This window comes from Mobula hypostoma, chromosome 14 (assembly GCF_963921235.1).
Source record: "Mobula hypostoma chromosome 14, sMobHyp1.1, whole genome shotgun sequence".
Lineage (NCBI taxonomy): Eukaryota > Metazoa > Chordata > Chondrichthyes > Myliobatiformes > Myliobatidae > Mobula > Mobula hypostoma.
In genome coordinates this window covers 27,088,283-27,100,535 of record NC_086110.1, presented here as the reverse complement: position 1 = coordinate 27,100,535, position 12,253 = coordinate 27,088,283, and the positions used below count along the sequence as shown (strand labels likewise).

The window sequence follows — 12,253 nt, the reverse complement described above, 5'->3', positions numbered from 1 at the left end:
TTGTGCATTAAGAGAGCGAAAAATTACTGAGGTAGTGTAGTTGGGTTCGTTGTCCGTTCAGCAAACTGATGGCGGAGGGGAGGAAGCTGTTCCTGAAATGTTGTGTCTTCATGCTGTACCTCCTCCTTGATGGTAGCAATGAGATGAGGGTTTATAAAGGGTGTTGGGAGTCCTTAATGATCCTTTTTGAGGCATCGCCTTTGAAAGGTGTTCTGGATGCAGTGGAAGCTAATGCCCAAGATAAAGCTGACAGAGATAACATCTTTCTGCAGCTTTTCCCAATGTCTATAGAAATTTGCTACATACCAATTCCCCTCAAATTCCTAATGAAATCTAGTTGCTGTCATGCCTTCTATGTAGTTGCATCAATATGTTGGGCCCAGATAGGTCCTCAGAGATACTGACACCCAGGAACTTGAAACTTGATCTACAGTATCTTACTCCTCTACGCCTCCTCATCACCATCTGAAATTCTGCCAACAACAGTTGTGTTGTCAAATTTTTAGATGGTGCTTGAGCTGTGACTGGCCACACATTCATGGGTGCAGAGAAAGTAGAGCAGTGAGCTTAGCATGCATCTTTGAGGCGAGCCAGTGTTGATTGTCAGTTAGGAGGAGATATTAGTTCTGATCCGCACAGAATCCGCAAGATGTTATTTTGTCTCCTGGTGAGGAAGTCAAGGACCCAGTTGCAGAGGGAGATACAGAGGCCCAGGTTTTGAAGCTTGTTGATTAAAACTGAGGATATGATTGTGTTGACTGCTGAGCTGTAGTCAATGAAGAGCAGCCTGACGTAGGTAGTACAATTGCCCGGTGATCCAAGGCCGAGAGGAGAGCGAGTGAAATTGCATCCGCTGTAGATTTATTGTAGTGATAGGCAAATTGCATTGGGTCCAGATCCTTGCTTAGGCAGGAGTTGATTTTAGCTGTGGCCAATCTCTCAAAGTACTTCAACGCAATTGATGTGAGTGCCACTGGGTGATAGTTGTTGAGACAGATCACCCTGTTTTCTTGGGCACTGGTGTGATTATCACCTTTTTTTGAAGCAGATGGGAATGTCCGATTGCAGCAGTGAGAGATTGAAGATGTCAAGCTCGCCTGACCTGGAACAGCTAGTGGTCAAATGTCGTCCTTTTTATCTGCCAAGGGAGTTTTCCACCATCACCCTGGTAGCTGTGTACATTGCACCTCAGGCCAGCGTCAGACATGCACTAGAAGAGCTAAGCTCTGAAATCAGCAGGCCTGAACAGTGCACCCTGATGCTTACCCTATCATTGTGGGGGATTTCAAGCAGGCTAGCTTGAAGAAGTCTCTGAACAATAACCACCAACATATCATCAGTGGAATCAGAGGAGCCAACATACTTGACCACCATTATACAATCACCTGGCTATACTTCTACTCTCAGCATATAGGCAGAGACTAAAGTTTGCAGCACAACTGGTGAGAACCAAGGTGTGGTCAGGGGAGGCAGAGGAGTGCTTAAAGGATTGCTTTGAGTCGGTGGACTGGACCATATTCAGGGATTCATCTTCAAGTCTGAACAAATACACCACAGTTGTCACTGATTTCATCAAAACCTGTGTGTATAAGTATGTGCCTTCACAAGATATACCCAAATCAAAAGCCATGGATGAATCAATAGATTAGTTCCCTGCTGAGGGCTAAATCTGTGGCATGCAAGACTGGTGATCCAGTACCATACAAGTAGTTCAGGAATGACCTGTCGAAAGCTAACCTTAGAGAGTAAAACAATTCTGATTGAGGCTAGAGGTGGAATCAGATGCATGTCAGCGTTTGCAGGGTTTGAAGGCCATTACTTCCTACAAAGTAATACCTAACATTATGAATGGCTGTGTTACTTCACTCCCAGATGAGCTCAGCATCTTTTATGCACACTTTGAAAGGGAGAATAAAACTACATCTACATGAATCCCTGCAGCATCTGGTGATCATGTGATCTCTGTCTCAAAGGTTGACATCAGAACACCTTTCAAGAGGGTGAATCCTCACTAGGTGTCAGGGCCTGATGGTGTACCTGGTAGGGATCTGAAAACCTGTGCCAACCAACTGGTGAGAGTATTCCATAATATCTTCAATCTCTCACTGCTGTAGTCAGCACAGTTCAAATGCCATCTATAAATTTGCTGATGTGAAAGCTATTGTTGGTAGAATTTCAGACGGTGACAATAAGGCATACAATAACGAGGTAGATCAGCCGGCTGAGTGGTGTCACAGTAACAACCTTGCACTCAATGTCAGTAAGACCAAGATTGTGGGTTTCAGGCCATCTTCAAAAGGCAATGTTCAGTAATAATTCAGGCCAGCATCTAGGACATCTTCAAAAGGCAATGCCTCAAAATGGTGATATCCATGATTAAGCACCCCCATCATCCAGGACATGCCCCCTTCTCATTGCTCATATCAAGATGGTAGTACATGAGTTCAAAGACACACTCAACATTTCAGAAACAGTTTCTTCCCTTCTAAATGAACAATGAACCCATGAACATTTCCTCAGCATTTTGTTTACTCTTGCACTACTTATTTAATTTCAATTTTATATAGTCATTATAATTTATAGTTTTTATTACTATGTATTGCAATATACTCTTGCCGCAAAGCAACAAATTTCATGATATACTGTACGCTGGTGATATTAAATCTGATTCAGATTCTGATTTTGGTGTCCTTGGAACACTCCTGCCAATTAGTTGGCACAGGTTCTCAGAGCCCTACCAGGCCTGACGCCTTGCAAGGATTCATCCACTTGAAAGACGTTCTGACTTCAGCCTCTGAGACAGAGATCACATGCTCACCAGATGTGGTAGGAATTTGCATAGGTGTAGTCCTATTCTCTCTTTCAAAGTGTACATAAAAGGCGATGAGTTCATCTGAAGTGAAGCATCACAACCATTTGTGATGTTAGGTTTCAATTTGTGGGAAGTAATGGCTTGAAAAGTATGCCAAAGCTAATGTGCGTCCAACTCCGTCTCGACAAAAATCAGAATTTTTTCTTTTGCTCTTAAAATAGCCTTCCATAGGTTGTACCTGGACTTCTTGACTTCATCCATCTTGAATGCCACAGATCTAGTCCTCAGCAGACAACGAATTGTCTGGTTTATTCACAGCTGGTTTGGGTATGTCGGGTATGTCTGGTATGTTCTCAAAGGCACACACTCATCCACACAGGTCTTGGAGAAGTCAGTGACAACTGTGGCATTCAGACTCGAACCCCCGAATACAGTCTACCAACTCAAAGCAATCTTTTAAGTGCTTCTCTACCTTCCTTGACTAGACCTTCTTGGTCCTCACCACTGGTGCTGTGGTCTTTAGTCTCTGCCTATAGGCCGGGAGTACAAGTATAGTCAGGTGATTGGACTTTTCAAAATCCTGGTGTGGGATGACATAGTAAGTGTTCTTTATGGTGGTGTAGCTGTGGCCAAGTGCGTTTGCTCCTCTACAGGTGACATGTTGGTGGTAGTTGTTCAGAGACTTCTTCAAACCAGTCTGGTTGAAATCTCCCACAATGACAGGGAAAACATCAGGGTGCGCAGTTTCATTCCTGCTGATTCCATTGGCCAGCACCTCCAGTGCCTGACTAATTATGGCGTGAAGTGGAACGTACATCTCAATGGGATGATGGCTGAAAACTCCCTCGGCAGATAAAATGGATGACATTAGCCTGCTAGATGTTCCAGGTTGGGTGAGCAGCACTAAGACATGACAGATGCCACACTTGTGCACCATCATGAGTTAACCTTAAAGCATACTTCATCTCCTCTGCTTTTAAAAGACTTTGTCCTGTCTTTGTGGAGAATGGTGAAGCTATCAGGCTGCAGGTGTGAGCCATGATTTCATAAAACAGAGTACACAGCAGTCAATGATGCCTCTCTGGTACAGCAAACTTGCTCTGAGTTCTTCAATTTTATTTTCCAGAGGCTATACATTCACCAGCAGGATAGTCGGGAGTGGAAGTCTAAGGCCTCTACATTTCAATCATACTTGTAGATTGGCGTGACATCCCCACTTCCATTTTCTTAAAGAGGAACTGCTATCCAAAGTTCATTGACTTTGAGTATCAATATCTTAAAACAATGCTGCGTATGGAAGTACCCATGGAGGCTGTGGATTTCAGATGTAGTAGTCCTATATGGGAATACTTAATGACTCCCATCAGAGTGGCATGCAAAGAGTTGCCACTTAATGATATACAAATGGGTTTGTAATTATCTGATGCAATTACAAAGGATTCTAGTTAATTAGGCTATATCATCAGGGCAGCTGCTATTTGGGACAACTCTTAAACAATAACTAATCAGGAGAATAGCCAGGTTTCCCTTCATTTATTTGGGATAGTATGCTGCTTAATTGGGACAGGAGACTGTTGCCAAACAGTTTCTAACTTGTGAGGCCATTAGATACTACATTGTGCTTAAACTGAACAGATCTTAAATAGTGTCAGTTGTATGTGTTTGCATTCAAAAAGCATTGTTTTTTTTCACTGGTTGTTAGTGAGAAATAAATAGCAAGACAACTCAGAACTGTTTTCCTCACTATGGTTTCAAGCATTGAGGCTTGGAGATGCCAGAAATGGCCGAGATTGAAAATGAAATGATTTCACTACTTCAGCAAATTAGTAGCTATGAAAAATTTGAAGGTATTGGCAATTATCTTGAATGTTACAATGAAAACGAAGATTTAGGGGATGCAGTTGTTGAAGGCATTGTATGAAGGCAGACCATTATCTGCACTAGGTGTCTGCGCTGATTTTGTTCATTTACAGTCCATCAAAAGAACATGGCAATGCAGTATACCATCAATAACTATTAGAAACTAATACACTGTTTCATAGTACTGCAGTGTTTTGAAGTGTTCTAATTTGTTCTGTATTTCATTTAAATACATAATTTGTTATTCAGTTAAATGGTAGTGTGTCTTTTTTATATCTTTTTAACCATTTCCATGAAAATTCGGCTAATTGGGACAGCCACTAAATTGGGCCAAAATGTACTGGTCCTGATGTGTCCCAGTTAATGGGAATTGACTGTATTTTCAATGGTATATATTTAATAGACATGCATTTTCTGTATACATTGAATGAGTTTTCAAATGCTTTTATTAAAATAGAAGATGAAATATACATCATTTAGCTTCTACAACTCCATTGTAAAAAGTTCTTAGTCATTAAAACAAGTTACATGATAGAGATGTGAAATAGTCTAGACTATACAGTACTGATATTTAGAAGTGTTCTTTTACATAAATATGATGACATAGTACTTGAAAACATATCAATGAAGATAGCAGTCTATGTTGGACATCTTGACCATTTCCTGAAGAGTTAATTGCTATACTCCTGGCAATGAATGAAAGTTGTTGTATCTAGTGATTAATCTGTTTACTTAAGTCACTCTAGAAGCAATATAATCCAGACAAAATGATTTTCTTGTTGGAGCTTAATGAATTAATTTTGTCATCAAGAAACAAGAGGACTAATGATTTAATGGACAAGGTGTTAAATCAAATGCCTGCTAGGAGGAGAGCTCTTTGTTTTGTACCCTATTAGAACATACACGAAATAAACACTGACAACATGTTGCTAGGTAAACAAGCAGAACATGATTGATGGTGACAATATGTGGCAAAAATCAATAGAAAATATTGGTCTCCCTTTCAAACACTCCCCACGTGAAGAAACACAAGTAGGAAAACTTTTAACTGTAGCTGTGTTCCCTCAGTTCAGTACTAATTCTATCATCTGTTTAAGGATCAATTCCTTTCAAATGTGCGTTCCTCTAAATTGAATAGTTACCCCTTCTTAATGTTGACTGCATTCTTTGCAGTATTGGGAAACTGAATCCAAAGACAGTTTCACACACTAATGATGATAAATAGCGGAATTTTGAATTATATTACAAGGTCACTTTTTTCATCAGTGTTTCACTGTGAGATCAGTTTTCATAGGAGCAGGCACACAAAATTGAGTGAGCGATTCTATGTCATTAACAACCCAGAGAACTCTCAAGGCTATCATTGTTCCTGTACTCGATTTGTTGAATGATAAAGAACTGTTAATGAAAATTAAGCACACAAACACATCAATCCTGTCTGAGCCAAGAAAATCCTCAGGCATTTTGTTCTGAATGTATGTTTCAAACCCATTGAGCAGGTAAAGAAAAATTAGCTTAGAGTGGCTAGTTTTTTTGCATTATCAGTGGTCATTTTATTTTACTTTGTAACCTATGACAACATGCTCTCTGCAGCTTTCAAATGTTATTTTGCACGACAAAAAGATGTAGGAAGCTCACTTATGCTTAACAAATTGTTGTTATTGTAAACCACGTAGTAAATTTAAGTGTGCCTACGAAACAATACAGTGAAGTCACGCATAATGAATTTGGTATGAACAGGTTTAAAGTAAAACTAGTTGGTCATGGACTGGTAAATAATTACTATAAACATAGCTAAAATCAGGGTTCATTGTACATAATAAATAAATTGATAAAGCAGCATTCATTCAAGTTTATGTTGGAGGGATAAAACTTACTACATTTTGAATCTATCTTTTTTAGCTCTAATTCCGAACAGGACTAAGTTGATATATTCACACAATTACACTGATTATTGAATATCTTTTGCTATAAATTTCACCTAGGGACAAAAATATCTTAAAGTTATCAACTGTGCAGATATCACTGAGCTGCAAAATCTTTCTTCTCTTTGTGTATATGAATTTGTGCTTATTGCCATGTAGTTTTAAAATAACAAAAAGAGTTTAGAAAATTGTAAACACAGGAGATTCTTCAGATTCTGGAAACTGAAAAAATTCTGGAGAAACCCAGCAGCCCAGACTACATCTATGGAAAGGAATAAAGAGTTGATGTTTTGGGCGAGTCTGTGTATCTTTATTGAACTATTTGTATTCAATTGTAGGAGGTTATGTCTTTCTAATGCCTGAACAGAGGACAAGCTAGTATTATTCTTTAGTTAATATCCATTTGGTTAGGATAAAAGTTTGCATTCACTCATTTTCAGATAAGGTTCTTCATTAGTCTGGGTTGACCATCGATATTGTGTCCCAGCTGTCTATGTGATATGCAAGCTTGTATGAAAGATAGGGCAGTACGATATGGAAAACAAACTGTTGCCCATGCAGCAAGATCTCCCTCTCCATGCAACTGATAAAACCAAAGGAACAGCAGAGATCAATAAAGTTTGGCACCAGTGGCTTGCAGGAGTTGCTAGTCAGTGTTGAACTCAATGTAGGATTTCAGCTCTGGATTTTTCCTTGAGGTTTACTTCTGAAGCCTTCCCCATGAGTGGGTATAACCACAAGGCAGCAGAGTTTTCCTCCTCCTTGGTGAGCTGCCAACCATGGCTGACGGGTCATGTCAGCCCAAAGTGACTGAATTTAAGGCGCCAGCAATCCACCTATGCCCCTTCTCCTGTCAATAGTAACAGTTCCGCTGGGTTTCATACCTAAACCACATGTGAAGGCCAGGAGCTGAATTTGGTTGTCAGAGGTTATTGAGACACATGCCATTGGGAGTATTTAATAGGTACTGGGAACTTATCCCCACTACCTCCCCCATTTATGACAACCTTAAAGAACTGTTCTCAGATAAACACTCACGCATAGAGTTTCCTTTTTGCCCTTCTTGTACCATTTTGTTCTCTGGATCTAGCATAATTGGCTCAAATGTACTTAATTAAAAAGACATATATTTCTACTTTCACAAAACAGAAAAAAAAACAAATAAAATAAATTCCATTACATTTGTGCCACTGCTAACAGGAGTATTTTTATGCTTGTTTCACAAAAAGTAGGACTAATAAGTTCAGAAATTAACCCAAAACAATCTGTGTTAAAACTGCCAATTACAGGGAAGCACTGTAGCTCCTGCTGAGTTTTATTAGTCAAATGTAAAATTAACAACAGTTGAGAACTATAATAGTTAGTTAGATTGGTTCCAACACAAACTTCCAATTTGAGGTCAGGTGGATACTCAATAAAATTTTATTGCTAAGGTCATAAGTAGTACTGTGTGGATAACTGCAAGCAAACCTGGCTTTTAAAAATGTTTCATGTTATCAACAGACAAGATTGTATATGCCTTGATAATTTGTATAGAACTACAAATGAAACAAGCAGTCTATATATTTCAATATAAACGATGCTTGGGGCAACCAAACCTCGATTTAATATTTTGAATTAAGTAAGCATTATGAAATTAATTCTATGATGGAATTTGATCTGCTATACTAATTGTCACGGGGAATAATAAATGTTTAATTTTCAAAATGGTATGCAACCAACTGGAAGAGTTTATAAAGATTTTAAGTTATACTCTAGTAAAATTTACCCTGCAGATCTACAAACTTTTTTGAAAAACTCTTTTAGCACAACTTCAGAGGTGCTTTAGAGCAGATCAAGAGGAGATTAGGTTATACTATCAGAGATTAGCTTTATTTTTCTACATAACAGAGGCTTTTGGGTTTTGTTATTCAATTTGCCCCTCAGGCCTGGGGATAATGCCATTAGAACCATTTTGCAGGCAGCAGGGTCCTGTAAATGAGGCCCTGATTTAAGTAGCTTCAAGCTGTGTGAGTGTCAAAGTTCTTGCCTGTTTACAGGTGACATCATAAGAACCTCGAATTGTAGCATGCCCTTATAGTGATCATCAATGCATTCATTAAAATAAACCCTTATTTTTGGACAATCATTCTACATTTCATTTATTACAGTACATACTGTCAGTACTTCTTTTCCTGCTGTAGTATGCAACCAAGGAGAAAAAAATGAGGGTTTTAAAACAGGAGGCCAGGAGCTACCCCTGAAATTATCAATTCTATTTATGCTTTGACAATAGGCTGGATATTTATACTAATAAAATGACAGAAGTTGGAATGTTTGTTAGACATCAGAAGTAATTTTAAACATGATCAGGAGTGTTTATTTCCTTTAGAAGAGTTTAAAAGCAATGGCAAAATTAGGCAATAGTAAGAATGTATATTTACAAGATTTTTAAATAGCATCTTGTTCATTTGATGTGAGTTCAAAATTTGAAGTTTAGTACTTAGATTTCTAGTTTAATACTCTGCCCAATGTTGCAAATTAAAAACAAAATCAATCACGTTTCCACAAATAAAGACCATCAACAAGAAAAAAAATCATGACCTCACATTTCTGGTCATCACATTAAAGCTACTCAATGGGCAAACAACTAATTCTGTCTATTCACAAATGGGAGAAGTTACACGTATTTGCTGATTTGCTGCCAAGTACAAGATATGCTTAGCACATAGCTTGTTGCTGCATTTTAATAAAAATCACATACATAATTCATGGCCATTTAACGCATGCAAGCATCGGAAGCTGGGAATCCTCTGTTGTCATTCCAGAAGTCACAAGTTCCTTACAGTATAAACTAAGGAGCAGACAGCCTGAATAGACCTCCTAACAGTCTTGTTTGTGTAAGCAATCTGACCATCCTGACCATCCTTCCCTTCCTCAACCTTTCACAGTAAAGGCTTCTATTCTTGAGACAGCTTTTCAAACCACCAGCTTTATTCTTGGAGAAATGCTACTTTTGTGTTCTTAGTTGTGTTAATAGGCAGATTTGAATTGGCTCCTGTAGACTCATAAGGAGTGAAGCAATGAAAACTACCCACCCTATGGATACCCATGTTCCCTGACAGATAAAATGTGATGTGCTGCTATGGGTGTCTAACAGAAGGTCTTTGTCCCACAAATGCAAATGAATTGGAGGAAAAAAGTAATCTCAGACAATGAGCAGCATGAAGAATCCATAGAGACTAGACAGCCTTTTAACCGACTGTGGCTATATTGTTTGGCTATGTTTCTTACATTCCTTCTAGTATACATAATACTTCACTTTGACAACAGCTGCATATTGTAAACCCATTTATTTATTAGGCATTCAATTTAAAGCATTTACATTTTGTCAGTTGATACACTTTGTATCCTTCAGCATCAAACACTTGGCTTCAATGGTTAGAACTTTCACACATTTGATCAAACCAAAAGCCTGGAAGTGAAAAGCATATTGGCAGCAAGGATATAAAAATAAAGATAAAACTCCATAAATAAGGCTCCACCAAGAAATGTAGTTAAACCAGTTTTTAACTTCCATTATGTAATTAATGTAGATACATTTTGGATCGAAATAAACATTAATTAATTGGATCGAAGTGTGACTTTTATCCATTGCTCTCAAATGCTAATAAAATTATATGTTGTTGTTAGTTATATTAGAAAATATATCACAGAACTTTCATGCTCTTTCTTCTGGGTTGCTAGGACATTTGATTTAAAAAAGACACTTAGTTTAGCACCATCAAGCAAAATCCAATAGGTTACACTCCTAATCCCTAACTATGATCATGTATTATCAATGATGATAGCTTCATAAAAGATTGTGGCTATTTACTTAGCTTGGCCTAGATCAACCTTTAAAGTGCTAAATATTTATTTGTAATTCTTTAGCCAAATTGGTTCCATTTTTTAAGTCAATTTAGAAATCTTGACTTTGTCATCCCCAGTCCCACCACTCCCAAATTATACCAAATTGATATACGTCACTTTTTAACTCTGCAAACATTGCTCTTTATTAAACTTTATCTCTACTACTAAATTACTCTTTGAAATCCATCTCACTCATAAAGCTTTTCCAGCCCAAACCACTTGGTCATGCTCTCCAATGTTATGAATTAATGTTACGATCCAGATGCCTTTTAAAATTATTAATAAGTTGTGTAAAGTAATTAATACTTTTTAAATTATTTTTAAACTAGCCTACATAACTAAGGCTGAAATATGAGAATGTGAGTACCCTTTGACCTCCAAATTGGTATTTGTGACATTTGCATCCACACTTGTAAACAGATCACATTAGATATTGTAACAGTAGACATCATATTGCAAGATGACTTAATACACAAGCAGTGACCGCAAACTAGAATTTTGCATGTGACTAGGGCAGAGTTAATGCCAATCAGCAAGAAAGGGCCATTTATAGTGATCTTTGAATACTACCTGGTTAGTTGCTTTTAATCTTTCCTGGCTGTCCTGCTAAGGACTTGGCTCTATCTATTGTTGTGCTACATTAATCAAGTCTAGATGAAGTAAAGTGGCAGATGTTGAAAGGCATTTGGATAAACGGAAGTCATCTCCTCCCAGGCAGGACTGCATAGTGGGCATATATCTGCAATGTGCCATCTGCTCCAGCTATGTATTAAATCTGGGAGCAGATTAAGGGCAACATTGCTACCAACTACCAAAGATGAAGATCAACATTAACATGAAGATGAACTTTTGTGTGTTTGGCTCCTTCAAGTTGAAGCAAGAGTTATTGGAGTTTTCTTGGAGTTTGTCAACATCTATTATGCAAGACAGGGAGTTGAAACATTCATTTTAAAGAACAAATTACATTTTGTCTTTTTCTATATAACAGCCTCTAAAGCATAGAGAATGAATTGTTTTGTTGAGATGACAGACATTTCCATAGCATTTCCCCATACTGTTGTTGCATGCACGCACACAGCTCTATATGGGCACCATATCTCAAATCTGCCATAAATCAAATCAAAATGGCTTCCTCTTTTTCAACGGAAACACGAGGAATTCTGCAGATGCTGGAAACTCAAGCAACACACATCAAAGTTGCTGGTGAACGCAGCAGGTCAGGCAGCATCTCTAGGAAGAGGTACAGTCGACGTTTCAGGCCGAGACCCTTCGTCAGGACTAACTGAAGGAAGAGTTAGTAAGAGATTTGAAAGTGAGAGGGGGAGGGAGAGATCCAAAATGATAGGAGAAGACAGGAGGGGGAGGGATGGAGCCAAGAGCTGGACAGGTGATTGGCAAAAGGGATATGAGAAGATCATGGGACAGGAGGCCCAGGGAGAAGGAAAAAGGGGGGGGGGACCCAAAGGATGGGCAAGGGGTATAGTCAGAGGGACAGAGGGAGAAAAAGGAGAGTGAGAGAAAGAATGTGTGTATATAAATAACGGATGGGGTACGAGGAGGAGGTGGGCATTAGTGGAAGTTAGAGAAGTCAATGTTCATGCCATCAGGTTGGAGGCTACCCAGACGGAACATAAGGTGTTGTTCCTCCAACCTGAGTGTGGCTTCAACCCTGGCACTTATCCTTGTAAGCAGAACAAGTGCTACATGTGCCCTTACACTTCCTCCCTTACCACCATTCAGGGCCCCAGACAGTCCTTCCAGGTGA

The 12,253-nt window shown here is 38.8% G+C and overlaps 1 long non-coding RNA gene across 1 annotated transcript in view; it reads right to left on the bottom strand.

Moving 5' to 3' along the window:
- The window catches only part of LOC134356483 (uncharacterized), a 108,814-nt gene that overhangs the window by 3,616 nt on the left and 92,945 nt on the right, over positions 1-12,253 (bottom strand). The gene's annotated exons all lie outside the window — the stretch shown is intronic.